Below are 18,720 nucleotides of genomic sequence, written 5' to 3' on the forward strand. Positions count from 1 at the left end.
TTCAGTTTCAGCTTGTTTAATACGAAGGATAAAACTTCTTAAAACTTGTTGAGGTCTGCTAGACATCCAGAGTATATTACGAATACTGCATGTTTTCCATCGCCATTACCATCATTCAGTCTACAAATCTTCCAGTATGTGGTTGATAGATTGGGAGTAATCTCAGTCTCCCAGGTATAGATTCAGGATCTAAGGGAATCCATGGGTATGTCATTGGTCGAGAAGGAACATCTTCCTTATTGACTAAAACCATTGCTGCTTCTAGCCAGACCACACCATTTTTTAAGATTGCAATTAGTTTGTAGCGGCCCCGATACCAGCCTGCATCGTCACAAACTGGAGGACGCCCATGCAATTCGGCAAGGACGGCGGAGTATACAAATGACAGACCCATGTCTATCCTACTTCTATTGTTCCTAAGTATGCAGCCCTGTTCTTCTCCCTTATCGACAACTTCCCATCACCAAGCAATCTTTAGCGAAATTCGCAAAGGTTCTTGGACCCATATCACTATTATTCTCCTTAGTTCTTTTGAAGATGAGATTCCATCTAAGTGACCACAGCCTTTTAACTGCTGTGCCGTTGTCTGTGCAGCGAATCTCCGAGACCAATAAAGGGAGTCTCTCTCCTTATCGTTAAGAATTTTAGGATCATTCAATAAGACTTTGAGCGATGCGCCTTATTAAAAAAAGCCCTTAAAGAGAATATTGGTTTGCCAAAGAACGGCGATGGCCTAGGCAAATTATAGGCATGCAGAGATAAAGTAGCTTTGGCCCTGTCTTCAAGACTCGAACCAAGTATCTTTGTCAAAAGACTGGCGCTGCCGCTCCATCAGCTGACTTCTCAGTAGCAGACAATATGCTACGCCCTGATACTACCACCGCAGATGTTGGGTTTTTGGAGTCCATTTCGAGCCTACTCCCGAAAGGCTTTAACATTTTTCGTAATAGGTACCTATTCCGAGACAAGGATATTTTTCTTCGAGGAAAACACATCCGCTCCACTCCACTTCGATATGAAAACACATCCGCTCCACTCAATAGTTACTGATTTCTCATGAATCGTGGGTGAGTAACATTTTTTTTCCTGAGCTTGAGTGAAGTTACACTCACGTGTACATCTCTTATTGATACCCAAGCCCGGCAAGGCAAGTTATGTGGCACCAAAGATCTATAGACCTATAAGCCCTACGTCCTTTCTACTTAAACCATGGAACGTATTGTGGACATCATGATAAGGAATAGGACTTCCAGTGAACTCCTCATATAAAAACAGCATGTCTATGTCGATGCCAAGATGTACACATTGGCGGTATGCATTGACATCGAGGGGGCTTTTAACAATGTGTGGACCGACAAGTTACAGGGTCCTTAGAGACTGGGAACAGATGCATAAATTGGTATGTTATGGAACAGATGCATAAATTGTGGGTCCCATGACGTAAATACAAGGGATAAAGTGGCACAAGACACACCACATGGGGGCATTTTATTGCCACTTCTATGGGTGACCACCATAAATGACCTATTATGAATGCTGACTGAGGGGGCATTTGAACTCGTCTGCTACGCAGACGATGTAATAATACTTCTTAAGGGCAAGGATCCGAACCAGCTTTGCAGAAGGGTCGAAAGGGTCTTGCATATGGCATAAGACTGTGTCAATTTAACGCACCACGCTTCTTAAAAAAACGATTTCAATATCTGACAATGTCAAATACTTTGGAGTGATCTTGGAAAGGAAACTTAATTGAAAGTGTCACATTCAGGAGCGTACTGAGAAGGCTCATAGATATTGGGCACTATTTAGACGGGCCGTAGGCTCGAAATGGGGCTTGATTCCAGGGATAGTCCACTGTCTTCACAGGAGCATGATTAGACCGATACTTACTTACTCCTCAGTAGTTTTTTGGACTGCTATGGAGAACAAGTGCAACATAAAGACCACACAACAGGTCTAGAGAACATGTTGTCTTGTCATAGACGGAGCGATTAGGACCACGCCCACTAGGACACTGAAGACTATTCTAGATATCCGACTCATAGACATACAATTAAGTGTGAAGCAGCCCCTGCGGCTATGAGACTTAAGGCAATGGGAGAATGGATAGAGGATAAGAGCAGGTCATACCGTCGCGGTATAATCGAGACAACGACAAGAAAGGAATGAAAGAGGTTTCCGATCGGATACCCGAGACGACACTTGAGGTCAATTGCGAGGCACTCTTGCCAGCGGTACAGTCTTGGTTGACTGAACCCTGGAATCTCATGGATCATGTTACACGGATGGATCAAAGCTAGAGGACAAAATGGCCTTGGGGTCTACATTAAGAAACCTGGGGTGGAGATCTGTTTTAGACTGTCTGACTATAATAAGGTCCTCCGGGTGAATACGGAATGCGTGAGGTGTTAAGTGCGAACATCTTTACGAGCAGTAAAATTGCCATAAGGGCAATAAAAACCAGGACGGTAAAGTCACGAACAGTCTTGGAGTGTAAGAAGGAGATTAATACCTTCTTTGAAGATGACGCGATCCGCTTTCTCAGCGTATACAATGGTTCTTTCTTTCATCTATCGCACATTTTGAATACTTTAAGTATTTCCTTGTGGCTTTATTGAAAGTGCAATGCATTGTGAATTGAATAATTCGGCTTTGTAATAATTTTTAACACTTTGATAAAAATGCGCTATGTCTAAATTTACAACATGGGCGCACCGGTAGCCGAGTTGGTAGTGTACTTGGATTACCAGTGCAGGGGTCGTGGGTTCAAATCCTACCAGAAGCTTCGGTCTGTCGCTACTGTGGTATAACAATGAACTTAAAACTGTCTAAGTGAGTCTGTAAAAGGACTAATACTCTTACCTAACCTAACCTAACTTTAAAACATCTGCTTTATTTTTAACAAATATCTTCGTAGTTTTCTTTAAATGCCTAGGTCAGAACATTTACAGTTTCCGCATCTTCAATATCACATAAGGCGTCCCACCCTTTTAAGCACATGAGTTCTCTTCGCCTTCAATAACATTGAGTGACTATTATTCGTCCATGCATTTGTGGTTTGTAAATAGCCATCGGGGAATGTTATACGCCTTGATGTCTCATTTTATTGCGCATTTACCGAGGTATTTATCCTTGAAACAAGGTTCTTTAAAGGGGTGGCTTTTTGTTAATAAAAATGCCAGCACTTTTGGTGTATGCAAGAAGTTCATCTCTTTTTATGAATAACTACAGCAGACTGTATGAATGGTGTAGTTGGTCCAACATAAAAGGCCATGAATGATTTGCATGCCAGCAAAAAAAAATTACAGAACTGATTTTCTATTGATATGAAACGCAAATTTTTTTGGGATTTTTCTTTCAACAAAAACCGAATTTAAGGAACCCCTACCTTCAGCACTATGGGGTCTATGAACTGTTTTAGATGGAAACAGCTAGGACTTTAAAATTTGAATCAGTGACTGTGATCAAAACGACGATGAAAATATTGAAGTCTATATGATCTATGCCACGCCAAATTTTAGCTGTGGTCGATGGATTTTCAACTAATAGCGATTTGTTTTAATTTGTATACCCACCACCATAGGATGGGGGCATACTAATCTAGCCATTCCATTTGTAACACCTCGAAATATTGATCGAAGACCCCATACAGTATAAATATTCGTGATCGTCTCGACATTCTGATTTGAGCTAGCCATGTCCGTCCTTCCGTCCGTCTGTCGAAATCACGATAGCGGTCGAACGCGTAAATCTAGCCACTTGAGATTTTGCACAGATACTTATTCTTGATGTAGGTCATTGAGGATTGCAAATAGGTCATATCGGCACAGGTTTGGATATAGCATTTTGGCTAAAATTTTGTAGATAGTGTTCTGTTATGAATTCCAATAACTGCGCGAAATACGGTCCAAATCGCTCTCATAAAAACCGATCTCCCGATTTGACTTCTTAAACCTCTGAAAGTCAAATTTTTTTGTCCAATTTGGTAAAATTTTGCAAATGGTGAACAGTATCAATTATGGTCCGAATCGGTCTATAACCTGATATAGCTCCCTTATAAACGGATCTACCGATTTGACTTCTTGAGCACTTGCAAATGAAAATTTTGCCCATGAACATTTCACTAAGGAACTGGGGCAAACTTCTCACATATTAATGACTGCAGTCCGATTCAAGTTTTAAGCTCAATGATAAGGGCCTCCTTTTTATCCCGAGTCCGCACAGCATGCCGCAGTGGGACATCTCTTTCGAGAGAAGTTTTACATGGCATAGTATAGTGTATAACCTAATATATCTCCCATATAAACCGATCTACCGATTTGAATTCTTGAGCCCTTACAAGCCGCAATTTTTGTCAGATTTCTCCGAAATTTTGAATGTGGTGTTCTGTTATGACTTCCAACAACTGTGCTAAGTACAGTCCAAATCGTCTTTAACCTGTAACCTCCCATGTAAACCGATCTCTCGATTTGATTTATTGAGCCCCTGAAAGCCGCAATTTCTGTCCGAGTTAGCTAAAATTTTGCCGATAGTGTTTTGTTACGACGACCAACAACTGTGCCAAGTACGGTTCAAATCGGTCTGTAACCTGATATAGCTCCCATATAAACCGAGCTCCCGATTTGACTTCTTGAGCCCTTACAAGCCGCAATTTTTGGTCGATTTGGCTAAAATTTTGCATGTAGCGTTCTGTTATGACTTTCGACAACTGCACTAGGTTAGGTTAGATTGAAAAGAGGTTGCAGATATTAATCCGCCCCATGCCTCTATGGGCATACACCTAAGCCAGTAATCGGCTTGTAATGCGCTCTAAATACAAAAAAAGTAACCTCGAAAAGAGAAAACCTAAGTTAGGAATTCCGTGCTACTTACAAAATCCTTAATTGTTATGACATGACATTTTTCTTTAATCTTTTAAAAAACCCTTCAAATAAGAATATTTAAAAAAAAATATTTATATTTGAGGTCCCGCTTCAACTTATCGATGTTTTCGTACGAAGGTTTTCACACACTACACCAATACTTTGGTACAGAGTATTATAACCTAGTGCATTTGTTTATAAAAACCAGAGGGATGAGAGCTAGACCCATTGATAAGAATACCGATCGACTCAGAATCAATGTCTGATTCGATTAAGCTATGTCCGTCTGTCTGTCCATGTAAATTTGTATACAAAGTACAGGTCGCAATTTTCATTCAAGTGTATTCGAAATTTGTTCAGATTTAGATATAGCTCCCATATATATGTTCGTCCGATTTTGAGTAATATTGCAATAATGCGGTCATTTGTTAACCGATTCTTTCGAAATTTAGTAGAAAGGATTTTCTCTTTCTATTTAGCTTCCATATACATATTTACATCTGCACATATAGAGCCGTAGTTATTACAATTTGGAACACATTTGCTCGAAATTTGATACGTATTGTTCAACCCATCTGAAACCCTCCACCGAAGTCCACTAAATTCGATTCACAATAAGATATAGCTCCCAATTTCCACTTAGAGGGCAGGTGTAGCGTATTTTATAGTCGGCACCGCCCGACTTTTGCCTTTCCTTACTTGTTTAACAAATTAATGCTACATATTTTTCCCAAAAATTTCTGTAAGCAAAATGGATTTTTTTAATTGGGGGACCAAAATATAATGAGATCTTAAAGAGGACATAACTGGAAGCTCATTTGTCAACGATGAAATAAGAGGCAGTAAATAAAGTAGAACTGTTATACTTGAAATTTTTAACAGAGTGAAGTGTTCTTCAGTGATGTGTCCTGAATTGAAAAAGCTAAATCAACTGCACGAACTTGCACAATTCACAATTCAATATTTTTGATTATTTTGTAAAAAATGATTTTTCGGCGATCGGTTTATATGGGAGCTATATCATGTTATAGACCGATTTGGACTGAAAGAAAGTAAGAAGGAAGTCAGTATAGCTATTGGTATCATAACGGAACACATAAGACTACGAGCCCACTTATGTAAAATCGGTGTAGCAAGTGATAGCATGTATAGGGCATGCGGGAAGATGATGAAACGTTGGAGCATTTGTCATTGCCCGGCTTTCGCGTCAAATAGATACCGGCACTTAGGTGGAGACACAATACCAAACATGAACCAACTTAGGGAAGCGGTATTGAAAACAATTAAGGGTTTTGTAAGTAGCACGGAATTCCTAACTTTCTTTCAAGAGGTTACTTCATAGTGTTTAGAGCGTACAACTAGCCGATTACTGGCTTAGGTATATGTCCATAGTGGCATGGGCGGATTAATATATGCACCCTCTTTTCAACCTTACCTAACTTTATATTCGATCTTGTAATGTCTGTCCGTCCATCTGTCGAAATCACTATGCCGTTTGAACGAATGATGATATCGGCTTGAAAATTTGCACAGATGCTTCTCATTGATGTAGTTCGTTGGGGATTGCAATTCAGATTCGGACATAGCCCCAATATAAACCGACCCCAGATTTGATTCTTATGACCCTTGAAGCATCAATATTCATCCGATTTAGCCGAAATTGGTCCATAAGTACATATAGCACCCACATAAGTCCATATAGCACTCAACAAGCATCGCGCGCTCGCAACAATTAACAAAAATAAGGACTCATCTGTGCTAAGAATATTCCGTCATCTCTCCTGGAGCCACACCTAAATGGCATTTAGCAAAACCCAATCTTTCTTAGTTATGTGTGGAAAGAAGAGGCAATTTTTTTGAACTACAAGTATCCAATCGTTTCCCTGGAATAAATTTCCCCACACTTTCTGGTATATTAGTCTCTTTTCTTGGTTCCTCTCTTTGGATTTTCGAAGCAAACGATCGTTTGTCAAAGCTATGAATGACAATTCGTTTTTGACCACGAGACTTCGGTTTAAACTTGAACATAAGAACGTTAATAATTTTTTTTTAACAACCAATAAATTTCATTATTTCCGAAAAAAGATTTTCTGTCAGATACCAGCTTTTTGACAACATTTTGGGTTTCCATCCCTGGAGTACTTTCTATTTCCCATTGCAATGTAAAATGGTGAAAAATTCAACTGATTTGTAAAATTTGAGAGAGGAACATCTTTAGGTGCTATTCTTTTGACTGCGGCAAGATTGGAGGCCACCCCAGCACTGAGATTAGCATGTCCATCTATAGCGCTGAACGCCTAGGTTCGAATCCTGGCGAGAACATCAGAATGCTGGTTACATTTGTAGAGTACTTTGCCATGTAAAAACTTCTCCCCAAAAAGATGTCGCACTGCGGCACGCCGTTCCGACTCGACTATAAAAAGGAGGCTTAAATTGAATCGGACAACACTCATTGCTGTCCTGTTCAGCCTTGACAGTGCCCAAAATATGTGGGCCTTCTCAGTATGCTCCTGGATGTGACACTAAGAATTTAGTTTTCTATCCAATATTGCTGTCATGCACACATTTGAGTTTTTTTGGTCTCTCTTCTGTGGGTTAATAAAGTTTCTTATTTCCAGTAAATATTTATGAGGTCAAATTTTTGAGTTCGCCAACGTCTTTTAGGATTGCCGCACCTAACAGCCATGTAACTTCATGCAATTTGGTTTGACAAACAACATGTATTATACTGTCTTGTAACTTGGTAAAGCCACAACTAACAACTAAATTTTCATTTCCTATTTCCATTTTTTGTGAAAACTTTGTATTTATATGTCACTCATTAATTTTTGTGTTAAAAAATTAATTATGTTATTATCAACGACTCTCCCTTTGCCAACTTGTCTTTGAACCTTAATAATTGCTAGGTTTACATCATTAAAAATTCTTTAATATTCCTTCCTACATACGAGAGTTGGTTGCAAAATTAAGGTGTAATTGTAGAAAATTAGGGAAATAAAATAGAAATGAAAAATTTCCTTGAAACATAAGATTTTATAAAAAGGGACCTCATTTTTATAGTCGAGTCCGTATCAAAGATCCCCATAAATACTTATCTTTTGGAATCAACGCAACTAACGCAACCCTTCAACTCCAATCAACGCAAATTCCAAGTAAAAGGCGTTAAGTTCGGCCGGGCCGAACTTTGGATACCCACCACCTCGGGTATATATGTAAACCACCTTTCGTCAATATCCGGTGCAAAACTCATACCTTATGTCCTATAGCAGAAATATGTGGAGGGGCTTAACTTAACTCTTTGTCCCAAATTTCGGCAACATCGGACAATAAAAGTGCTTTTTATGGCCCCAAAACCTAAAACCGAAAGATCGGTCTATATGCGATAATGCAGAAGTATGTCAAGGGGCTTAACTTAACTTACTGTCCCAAATTTCGGCGACATCGGACAATAAATGCGCCTCTTATGGGCCTAAGACCCCAAATCGGAGGATCGGTATATATGGCAGCTATATCCAAATCTTGACCGATCTGAGCAAAATTCACGGAGGATGTTAAAGGGCCTAGCACAACTCACTGTCCCAAATTTCAGCAAAATCGGATAATAAATATGGCTTTTATGGGCCTAAGACCCTAAATTGGATGATCGGTCTATATGGCAGCTATATCCAAATCTGGACCGATCTGAGTCATATTAACGGAGGATATTGAAGGCCCTAAGACAACTCACTGTCCCAAATTTCAGCAAAATCGGATAATAAATGTGGCTTTTATGGGTTTAAGACCCTAAATCGGAGGATCAGTCTATATGGCAGCTATATCCAAATCTAAATCGATTTGAGTCATATTAATAGAGGATATTGAAGGGCCTAAGACAACTCACTATCCCAAATTTCAGCAAAATCGGATAATAAATGTGGCTTTTATGGGTCTAAGACCCCAAATCGGAGGATCGGTCTATATGGCAGCTAATCCAAATCTGGACCGATCTGGGCCAAATTGACGGAGGATGTCGAAGGGCCTAACACAACTCACTGTTCCAAATTTCAGCAAAATCGGATTATAAATGTGGCTTTTATTGGCCTTAGACCCTAAATCGGCGGATCGGTCTATATGGCGGCTATATCAAGATAAAATCCGATATAGCCCATCTTCGAACTTAACCTGCTTATGGACAAAAAAAGAATCTGTACAAAGTTTCAGCTCAATATCACTATTTTTGAAGACTGTAGCGTGATTTTAACAGACAGACGGACGGACATGTCTAGATCGTCTTAGATTTTTACGCTGATCAAGAATATATATACTTTATAGGGTCGGAAATGGATATTTCGATGTGTTGCAAACGGAATGACAAAATGAATATACCCCCATCCGTCGGTGGTGGGTATAAAAACACAAATAATTTTGCGGAGGTGCTCATTTGTATGTGGATGTATCGCTTTGAAGCAAACAACCCAGTGAACAGTTTTTGCCGAGTTCGTTACGAATTCGGTCGGAATCTCTGAACAAGTTTCCGATTCTGATTCCAAATTCATAGGCGAAACCATAACGAAAGTTTTGTGGGCGGTTTACACCGACTCTGAAAGCTTTGACAGGGAAAATTCGGAAGGAGCATCAGAGTTGTGTAACGAAATCTTTTAGAATTCATAAAAACAATCTTGGAAAATTCTGAGGGAATTTTTGAAATTATTCAAATATTTCTGAGAAAGATTTTTGTAACAATTTCGGACAAAACTCCAAAAAAAACATTCAAAAATTACTAGAATAATGTGAAACTTCTCTGATGCTTGACTCGAAACGCTAAACATTTTCGGGCGTTTGATCCGAAAATCTGAACAATTTCGGACGTTGGATCCGAAAATCTAAACATTTTCGAATTTTTTGTGAGAATGTTTTCTGAAATGTTTACTTTGATCAAAAAAATCACCCGATGAAATACTTACTTCTCAGATAATATTCGGAGGTTTGTTTAGAAAATAATCCAATAATCTCTTAATTTTCGAACAATTTGTCCGAATATTTTTCGAAGTTTTTTTTTTGGCGTAAAGGAAATTTTCGCCAAATAAACTACTTTCTTGAAAAACGTTAGACTTTGTTTCCGATAAAAGTACATGTTTTTTGCGATAAATCCTTGGAAGAATTTGTACAAATACAAAGTTTTTACACTCACAATACTTTCATTCTTGATATACAGAACATGTTATTCGGAGTTTCAACATTTTTTTCTTTATTTATACATTAATTTAACGTCAAACGTTTAAAATGGATTGAGCATATTGAAAAGGATGCCAAACCAGTTTAATCTTGTAACATTATTCAAACTTAAATTTTTTACGAATTATAAGCAGATCTCAGTTGGTAATTCAAACTTTTTCAGAGCATATTTTGATTTATTTCGATGTTATGAAACACAATTATAGGGTGATTTTTTATCTATTATAATTTTGACAACATTGGCAACAGCTCACGCACGTTTCGTGTTTTGTTTCACTGTCAAACATCTTCAGTTTGGTCTATAATTTAACCATGAATCGTAGAAACGAACAACCCTTGGAATTTATTGAATTTTACTTTCAAACTGCTTGCTCAGATAAGAAAGTTCATCGCGCGCTTCTTCCATTTTATGGTTAGTTTATTTTTGGCTCAATGGGTACGTAATTAAGCAGAATTGTCGATTTTAGAGTGAAGATCAGCCAGAAGCGTTGCAAGCTTTCAATCCATCCAGAAAAAGTCCCAGTTTGGTGCGGTTTATGGGCTAGTGGCATCATTGGGCCGTACTTCTTTAAAGATGATGCGAATCGTAACGTAACTGTGAATATTGAACGCTACCTTTTTTTGGTCAAAATCCAAGAGCTTGACTTGCATGACATGTGGTTTCAAAACGACTGTGCTACATGCCACACGGCACACATAACAATGGACTTATTGAGAGGCGAGTTCGGTGAACATTTTATTTCACATTCGGGACCGGTCAATAGGGCGCCTAGATCGTGCGATTTCACGCCTTAACACTATTTTTGTGGGGCTATGTCAAACCTTATGTCAATACAGACAAACCCGCTTCAATTGACGCGTATGCCAAAAATGGACAAAGCGGGTGGACCATTTGAAGTCAACATTTGCATGAAATAATCTTCAAACATTGAATTATATGGACCCTACTATCGTAGCGCAGACGTTAACATGTCCGCCTATGACGCTGATCGCCTGGGTTCGAATTTGAAAAATCGGCAAAACATCAGAAAACTTCGGAAAATAGTCTAACATCAAAGCGCTCGGTAAAAATCGTTCACTGAAAAGTGACGCCTGAGTTTAAACTACCACCGCAAATACTTATTCCCATGTATCTATTATATATGTGGTGTTATGATGAGTTTTTGACAAAAACAACGGAAACACCGCAATTTTTTATGACATAAAAAATGATGAGAAAAAAGTATGATCTTCGCCCTAACAGACAAAAAAAAAACTTGAAAATGAAAAAAATCGGCAGAGCCCGGCCGTGATTTGAACCTAGGCAAACGGAGCAACAGCGAGAGCCGCAGCCTTTATCTACCGTTCGAAACCATCAATACCACTTCCAATAGATGCACAGAATCCTGAATCAATACAACTTTCAATAGATGCACAGAATCCTGTGCTACCAAAGAAGTAGTGTAATTGTTGCAGAAATTACACAAAAACACATGCATTGAGAAAAGTACAGACAAAAGACGGGGAGGTCGAGCGTGGTTAATGTGATATTTGTATGATAGAGGCGTTTTCGCCATAAATACGATACAAATCCAACATACCAACGTACGGCCCTTGAAGCCATCACACCTAATATGGTTGAAAAGTTTTCTAACCAAAGACGAAACGCGTCCCATAGTGGTTGGTGTGTGTTGCGATCTCTGGCTTTCCTTTTCCATTTGCAAACGAAGTAAACGAAATTTGTAAAATTTAAAGATCTTCGTTCGCCCTAACAGCCAAAAAAACTTATAAAAAGTTTAAATAAATAAAATGTTTAAAATTGGTAATCAAGAACGCAATTAAATATTCGCAATATTAAAATATATTTTTTTATTAAAATAAATGGGCTATCTCATCATTGCAAAAGCAACACCGCAATTATGATACGAGTCGATGTGTTTTGTTGATGACATTCACTGATTACACCGCCACCAACAAAGACAATGTTCAAAACAGTAATACGCGAAGCATCAAAATAAACGTAAACTATCATACGATCGCCACTCATACCAGTGTGCTGAGCATAACACCGCATCAATTGCGGTGACGATGCATACTAACACCGCATATTTAGTTTACCACCGCTAGCAGCACTCAGGTCCGTAAGGCGTGCCTACAGACAACAACTGTTTATAGATAAGTTCTACATTGCTGAATACCTGAAAAATGTTGGCAGGATTTATGATGTTATCCCCAGAACTCGACACAAAATCTTTAGTGCAGAGAACTTTTACATGGCTGAATACCCCACCTCGCTAGGATTCGAACTCAGTAGTTGTGTAACTGACTGGTTGGTTATTTGCTGGTAACTGGTTGGTTATTTGCTTGGCATTTACTACATAATCCTAAAGAATTTAAATACATTTTCATAAAGTCCCTCGTATGTGTTCAGGTATTTTCATAAACCCCTATGACGTGTTCTCCCATTATTGATATTAGAAAACCCCCCTTGAGTTCAACCTCTATGTCAAGGACTTTAATTAGAATTGAATTTCCCGCTAATATTTGTATTTTCCTAAACAAACACATGTGTATCGTTAATACACACACACAAATATATATGTATCTTCGTCAAGTAGCTCCAAGACCATTAGCGTGACTTGCGACTATCATAGAAACAAATGTCCACTGATTTATTATTCCTAAAGAAATTTTTGTAATGTCTGCTACGTTTAGCACTTTACCAAACGACAGATTTTTATTGATAAATGACGTATGCATGTATAAAAGAGTATGTGGAAAAAATTGTTTGATTTGTGTAATACCAGAGACATGTGGCCAAGCCTAAGGTCTTTGGTACTAATATGCAGTAATACAATGTAATTACATACTACATTTGCCACAAGGTAGAGTTTTATTGTTAACATTTTAGAGATTTCAATTTAAGTTGAAAAGAACGGGAAGATATTAAAAAAACTTGGTGAATAAAATAATAAAAAATTGAGTTATTCCCCATTTACTGACCTTTTATGAGGTCAATAAATTCTCTATTTCGTTTAAAATTTTGTCTCCATATCCATGCCATGGGGTAAATCGGACCAAAGATGTGCTATATTACGAACTCTTCTAGATCTTATAAAAGATTTTTTATATCCCACATTTCTGAAATGTGCAATGCCGTAAATCGAGTCATATTTGATGAACAAGTATGTAGCTCCCAATTCCAAAGATTTATGTTTGTGAACCTTATGATATACATCTATGATTAATAGAGACTATTATGAATCGATCTACCGATTTCAGTTCCTGAGTTTATAAAGTGCTAGTCTTAGTAAAATATTCCACATAATGGAGTACGTTTGTCTAAAATCTAATTTGGGGCGGAATGGCTCGAAGAGTGTATTTATTACTATGCCTCTTCAATTCAGGTATTTTTTGCTCACATGGCAGGTATTTATACCCTCCACCATAGGATGGGGGTATATTAATTTCGTCATTCCGTTTGTAACACCTCGAAATATTCGTCTAAGAACCCATAAGGTATATATGTTCTTGACCGTTATGACATTTTAAATCGATCAAGCCATGTCCGTCCGCCCATACGTCTGTCTGTCGAAAGCACGCTAACTTTCGAAGGAGTAAAGCTACGTGCTTGAAATTTTGCACAAATACTTATCATTAGTCGGTTGGTCGGTAGTTCGCTTGGTCGGTTGAGATTGTAAATGGGCCATATCGGTCCATGTTTTGTTATAGCTGCCGATCTTGGATCTTGATTTATTAAGCCTTTGGAGGACGCAACTCTTATCCGATTTGGCCGAATTTTTAACAACGGCTTCTCCCATGACCTATAACATACGTGTCAAATATGGTCTAAATCGGTCTATAGCCTGATACAGCTCCCAGCCGATCTCTTGAACCACTAGCGGTAGCAATTCTTATTCGAAATTTTACACAGTGACTTCTACTAAGGTCTCCAACGTTCAGTTCATATATGATCCGAATCTGACCATATTTTGATAAAGCGCCAATAGCATAGCAATTCTTATCAATTATCCTTTGTTTGCCAAAGAACTCGACAAATGCGATCCATGGTGGAGGGTATAAAAGATTCGGCCGGCCCGGCCGAACTTAGTACGCTTTTACTTGTTTCTTCCACAACCTATTTAGCAGCGTTTCAGTTGACAAAATATCGCTTAAGAAATGTGCATCGTAAACCCTAATGTCAAACATACACTCTAGTATATCCGTCTGACTTCTCATATGCCTTCGATCGTTCTATTTTTGAACGTAATAAATATTTATTAAAACATTAGGGACTATAATGAAAATGTATTTTTACAGAAAGTTGCATGTTTCGCTGTATCCTGAATAATATTTTTATTCCAAAAATAAGTTTCGACTACTTTGGTGTTGACTTAAATATTTAGTTTTAATTGAAAAAACAACAACAAAACAGAAACAATATTAACAAATGCACAGATATTGGCCAAACGGCTGTATAAATCAGCTTGGGGTGGCTACACATAAAATTTCAATATGACTTCCATTTGGACTTTAGTTTGATGTTACAAATTAACAGGCTATGAACTGTAGATCCAGTTGGCGGGAGTTTAGAAAATAGCACTATAGCACTGATGTTAGCCGCAGCCCAAGCTAAGTAATGCTGGCCAATAGCGTCTTGTCTGGTGATTTCTTTTCTGTTATCAATAAAATACTTAATTTCTTCAGTGATATTCATTCCCATGGTCGGAGTAGCTCGACTCTCGATCATTTGGGACAAATAACGTAAAGAAACGTAAATTCAATGGCCAGTCATAACAGGCAAATATAAGAAGTTGGAAAAAAACAAAAATGAACAATAATATAAAATAGACTTGCTGGCCCAGTATGATTGTATGGGCAGTTTTGTGAGGTTGGTACGGCCCCCCAATACTTGCTCCTACATTCGAGTCCCATTTTGTCGGCAACATGTCGAGGGTACTATCGATATTTAATTTTTGCTGAATATCGTTTGAAATTTGTTCTATTGACTCTATCGGCAAAGTTCCGCTTTTTGCAAAATTGAAAAAAAAAATAGCAATCCGATCCTAAATACATCCCGATCGTACCTTTCCACATGTCCTTCTTGTTGAGAAACTCATTGACCACGAATTGATATAGGATCGCGGTGAACTTTTTTTATGTTTAGTGAATTTGTTTGTAACACTCAAAAGGAAGAGAGATAGACCCGTTGATAAGTATACCGATCGACTCAGAATCACTTTCTGATTCGATTTAGCTATGTCCGTCTGTCCATGTCAATTTGTGTACAAACTACAGGTCGCAATTTTCATCCGATCGTCTTCAAATTTGCGATGGTCATGTTTTTCGGCCTAGAGACAAAGCTTATTGAAATTGGAAAAAATCGGTTCAGATTTAGCTATATTTCCCATATATATGATGGTCCGATTTGCAATAATACTGCAATAAAGTGGTCATTTGTTAAACGATTCCCTCGAAATTTGGCAGGATGGATTTTCTTATGACTCCCGACACCTTACAGGTGAATTTCATAGAAATCGGTTCAGATTTGGATATAGCTCCCATATACATGTTCGTCCGATTTGCAGTAATAATGCAACAAAATGGTAATTTGTTAACCGATTCTCTTGAAATTCGTTAGAAAGAAATTTCTTTTGGCTCTCGACATTACTGATGAATTTCATAGAAATCGACCCAGATTTAGATATAGCTATCATATATGTATATCGCCCGATTTCACTTTTAGAGCCACTGCAAGCGCATTTTTTGAACAATCTTGGCAAAATTTTGCACAACGCTTTTTTCGACTAGTATCAATCAATCCTTGGTCTGTAGGAGTTAAGGCGGCTGCATCTGCCGGGTCGTAATTGAGCCAGAACTACTCTGGTTTGTTGGGGGAGGTCAATTTTTTCAGATACAATGGGAGGCGGTCGTTCTCCCAGGACTACATTCACCCGGTAGCTATTTACCGCATTTGTTACCGTGTCTGCATGAATGGTGTTTAGAACCGCTTAATAAGAAGCTAGAGGTTCTCTCTTGTAGCGTTGAACCTCACCCTCTAGATCATGTAGATCTTCCTTAAGGCTTCTGGCCGGTGAATACACAAGATGATGATTTGGATGGTCTCCGCGATAACAGACCAAAAGGTATTGCTTAGACAGCATTTAGTTATGTGTTTGCGCGGGTAAGATCTTTGTCCCCTGATGAGAACTGAGGAGACAGACAGCCCGTTCCAGTTCGAAAGTTGGCATTCTGAATATTATTCCACTGCGTGTCACAGAGCTGACGAGACCACACTGGCGCTGCATAACTTACCACAGACAGGTCAATTGATTACCACAGACAGGTCAATTGCTTTGTACGTGGTTAAGAAGGTTTCTTTGTAAGCACCCCAAGTGCTGCCGGCAAGTGACTTGAGGACCTTGTTTCTAATTTTATCTTTATCGCAAATTGCTGTAGCATGTGGAGAGAATGTGTAAGAGGAGCTTAAACTTGAATCGGATTGCACTCATTGATTTGTGAGAAGTTTGCAATTTGAACAAATTTGCAATGTGGCAGAAGATTTGGTGGCAGATATCTACAGATCTCTTGCAGCGAAATATGAGGCAGACGTTCAACCTTTCAGAGATGTCTTCAATGGGTCGGGGCCTGAAGCCATGATCGCACAATCGTCCGCATATGATACAATCTCTTTGCCGTCTGGGGGGTGGAATGGAGGAACTCCCTGTTTCACTCTACGGTGCTTCGACTTCATATGCCTAAATTCCACAAATAACTGTCTCGAAATCCATGCTGATGTCCGGCGAATGGAAATTCTCCAACGAGGCTCGGGAGGAGTAGGGCCTCAAGCGTCTTGGCTACTGGTGAGAGAAGGGAGATCGATCTGTACGACTCTCCCAAACTCGGGTGCTTTCGAGGCTTTAGAAGCGGGATCACTCTGCCCATCTTCCAGACATCGGGCACTGTAAGTGTGTTCAAAGACAGGTTGAGGAGAGTTTTAAGGTACTCAATTCCTGGTAGATCTAGATTCTTCAGCATCAGTGTAGAGATTCCGTCGGGGCCTGACGCCTTGGATGATTTGGCGCCACGGACGACATTATGAAAATTATGATGGCTGTCCGTCGGCTCGGAGACCACGGATACGACGAATGGCTCTCCTCCTAGCCCTGTTACTCTTGGGATGCACAATAAATTGACGGTTGAACAATAGTTTCTGGGCCATAATCTAGGGTGCGGAAAGTTCAAACTTTGAAAAGGGATTAGAGTTTTCACTTATAGCTGTTGTTGTTGTAGCCACATTTTCATGTGGCTGATTCTTGTCATATGAAGAATCAGTATTTGAGCAAGAATCGGTGTCGCCCGGCCTCTCACTGGGACTCTCCGCTCGATGCCGCTCATTGTCCGCGACTACCGTTGCAGCTACTCCGTATGGGGCATATCACTATCCGCAACCTTTAGACACGCCCGGTAGCTCGCAGCTAAGCTTCTCGTGACAGCAATGAACGCCACACAAATTGTAGCTCCATGTTCCAGCCTGTGTGGTGCTCACAGCTATCCCGTGCCGCGTCACTTATAGCTGACTGTGGTTGTTGTTGTAGCCACATTTGCATGTGGAGGTGGCAATCCTCCTAAAGCTCTCATACGCAAGTACGCTCCTTCCGGTCTATACAACCGATCGCCTCGGGTACATGATGGCCATTGGTTATTTAAAGGCGCCAATAACTCGCCTTGTCGTTTCGAGCATCATAGGCACTCAGTATTTAAGCAATAGCTGATTGTCCGCGACTGCAGTTGCAGCTACTTTGTATGAAGCATTCCACTATCCGCAACCGGTGGACGTGCCCGGTAGCTCCCAGCTAAGCTGCCGGGGTCTTGATACTCTGGGCACAGGCGGCTTCAGAAAACGGATATTTAAAGAAATGTTTATTAAAAACAAGCCAATTTAGGGTGTAGCAAAGACTACTTGTATATAGACCGACATGACACCCATATTGTCTTGTCGTGTTACATTTTTGGGGGTTTCGTTGGTTGGGCATTTTCCCAGGCTATTTGACCCACAGTTTATTTCAACTCTCGTATTTTTGGGTTACCACAGGGATTCAAGAAAATTTGTTTACATCGATGCACCCATCTCCAAATATAGCGTTGAAAAATCCATTAAAATCGTTCCAGACGTTTTTGAGTCTATTAATAACATACAATCAGACAAAACGCAACACTTTGACTTTTGTATGACAATTATCGACTTCCGATCGATATATATGTATCGTATGTATGTTAGATCGATCAGGACGATAGTAGTTGCTTGGGTATAGGGTATGAATCTTATAATAATATTTGAGATCAAAGCTGACATTTGGTGCTGAATGATGAATATGTGATAGGTATAAATGAAGTCTTTGGAAGTGTAGTTGGACGCTGAATTCAAAATTTGGATCTCTCGGATATTTCGGGGGCAACCCATTAAGAATTATCTACGCGGACATGTAGACCGATCAAAATTGGCCTCAAATTAAAGGACAAATTTAAAGGATAAAGGCCAGTTAAACTTAACACAATAATGTTTTAAAGTGGGTTTCTTTTTTTGCTACACTTGCATTGCGTTTGATTGGTAATGATAAATAGGTCGACTGATTGACGATACCAACTAACTCTGAATTAAAAT

The 18,720-nt window shown here is 39.2% G+C and overlaps 1 protein-coding gene across 10 annotated transcripts in view; it reads left to right on the top strand.

Moving 5' to 3' along the window:
• LOC106085365 (probable phospholipid-transporting ATPase IA) overlaps positions 1–18,720 on the top strand; it is a 98,478-nt gene that overhangs the window by 75,812 nt on the left and 3,946 nt on the right. The gene's annotated exons all lie outside the window — the stretch shown is intronic.

This window comes from Stomoxys calcitrans, chromosome 3 (assembly GCF_963082655.1).
Source record: "Stomoxys calcitrans chromosome 3, idStoCalc2.1, whole genome shotgun sequence".
Taxonomy (NCBI): Eukaryota; Metazoa; Arthropoda; class Insecta; order Diptera; family Muscidae; genus Stomoxys; species Stomoxys calcitrans.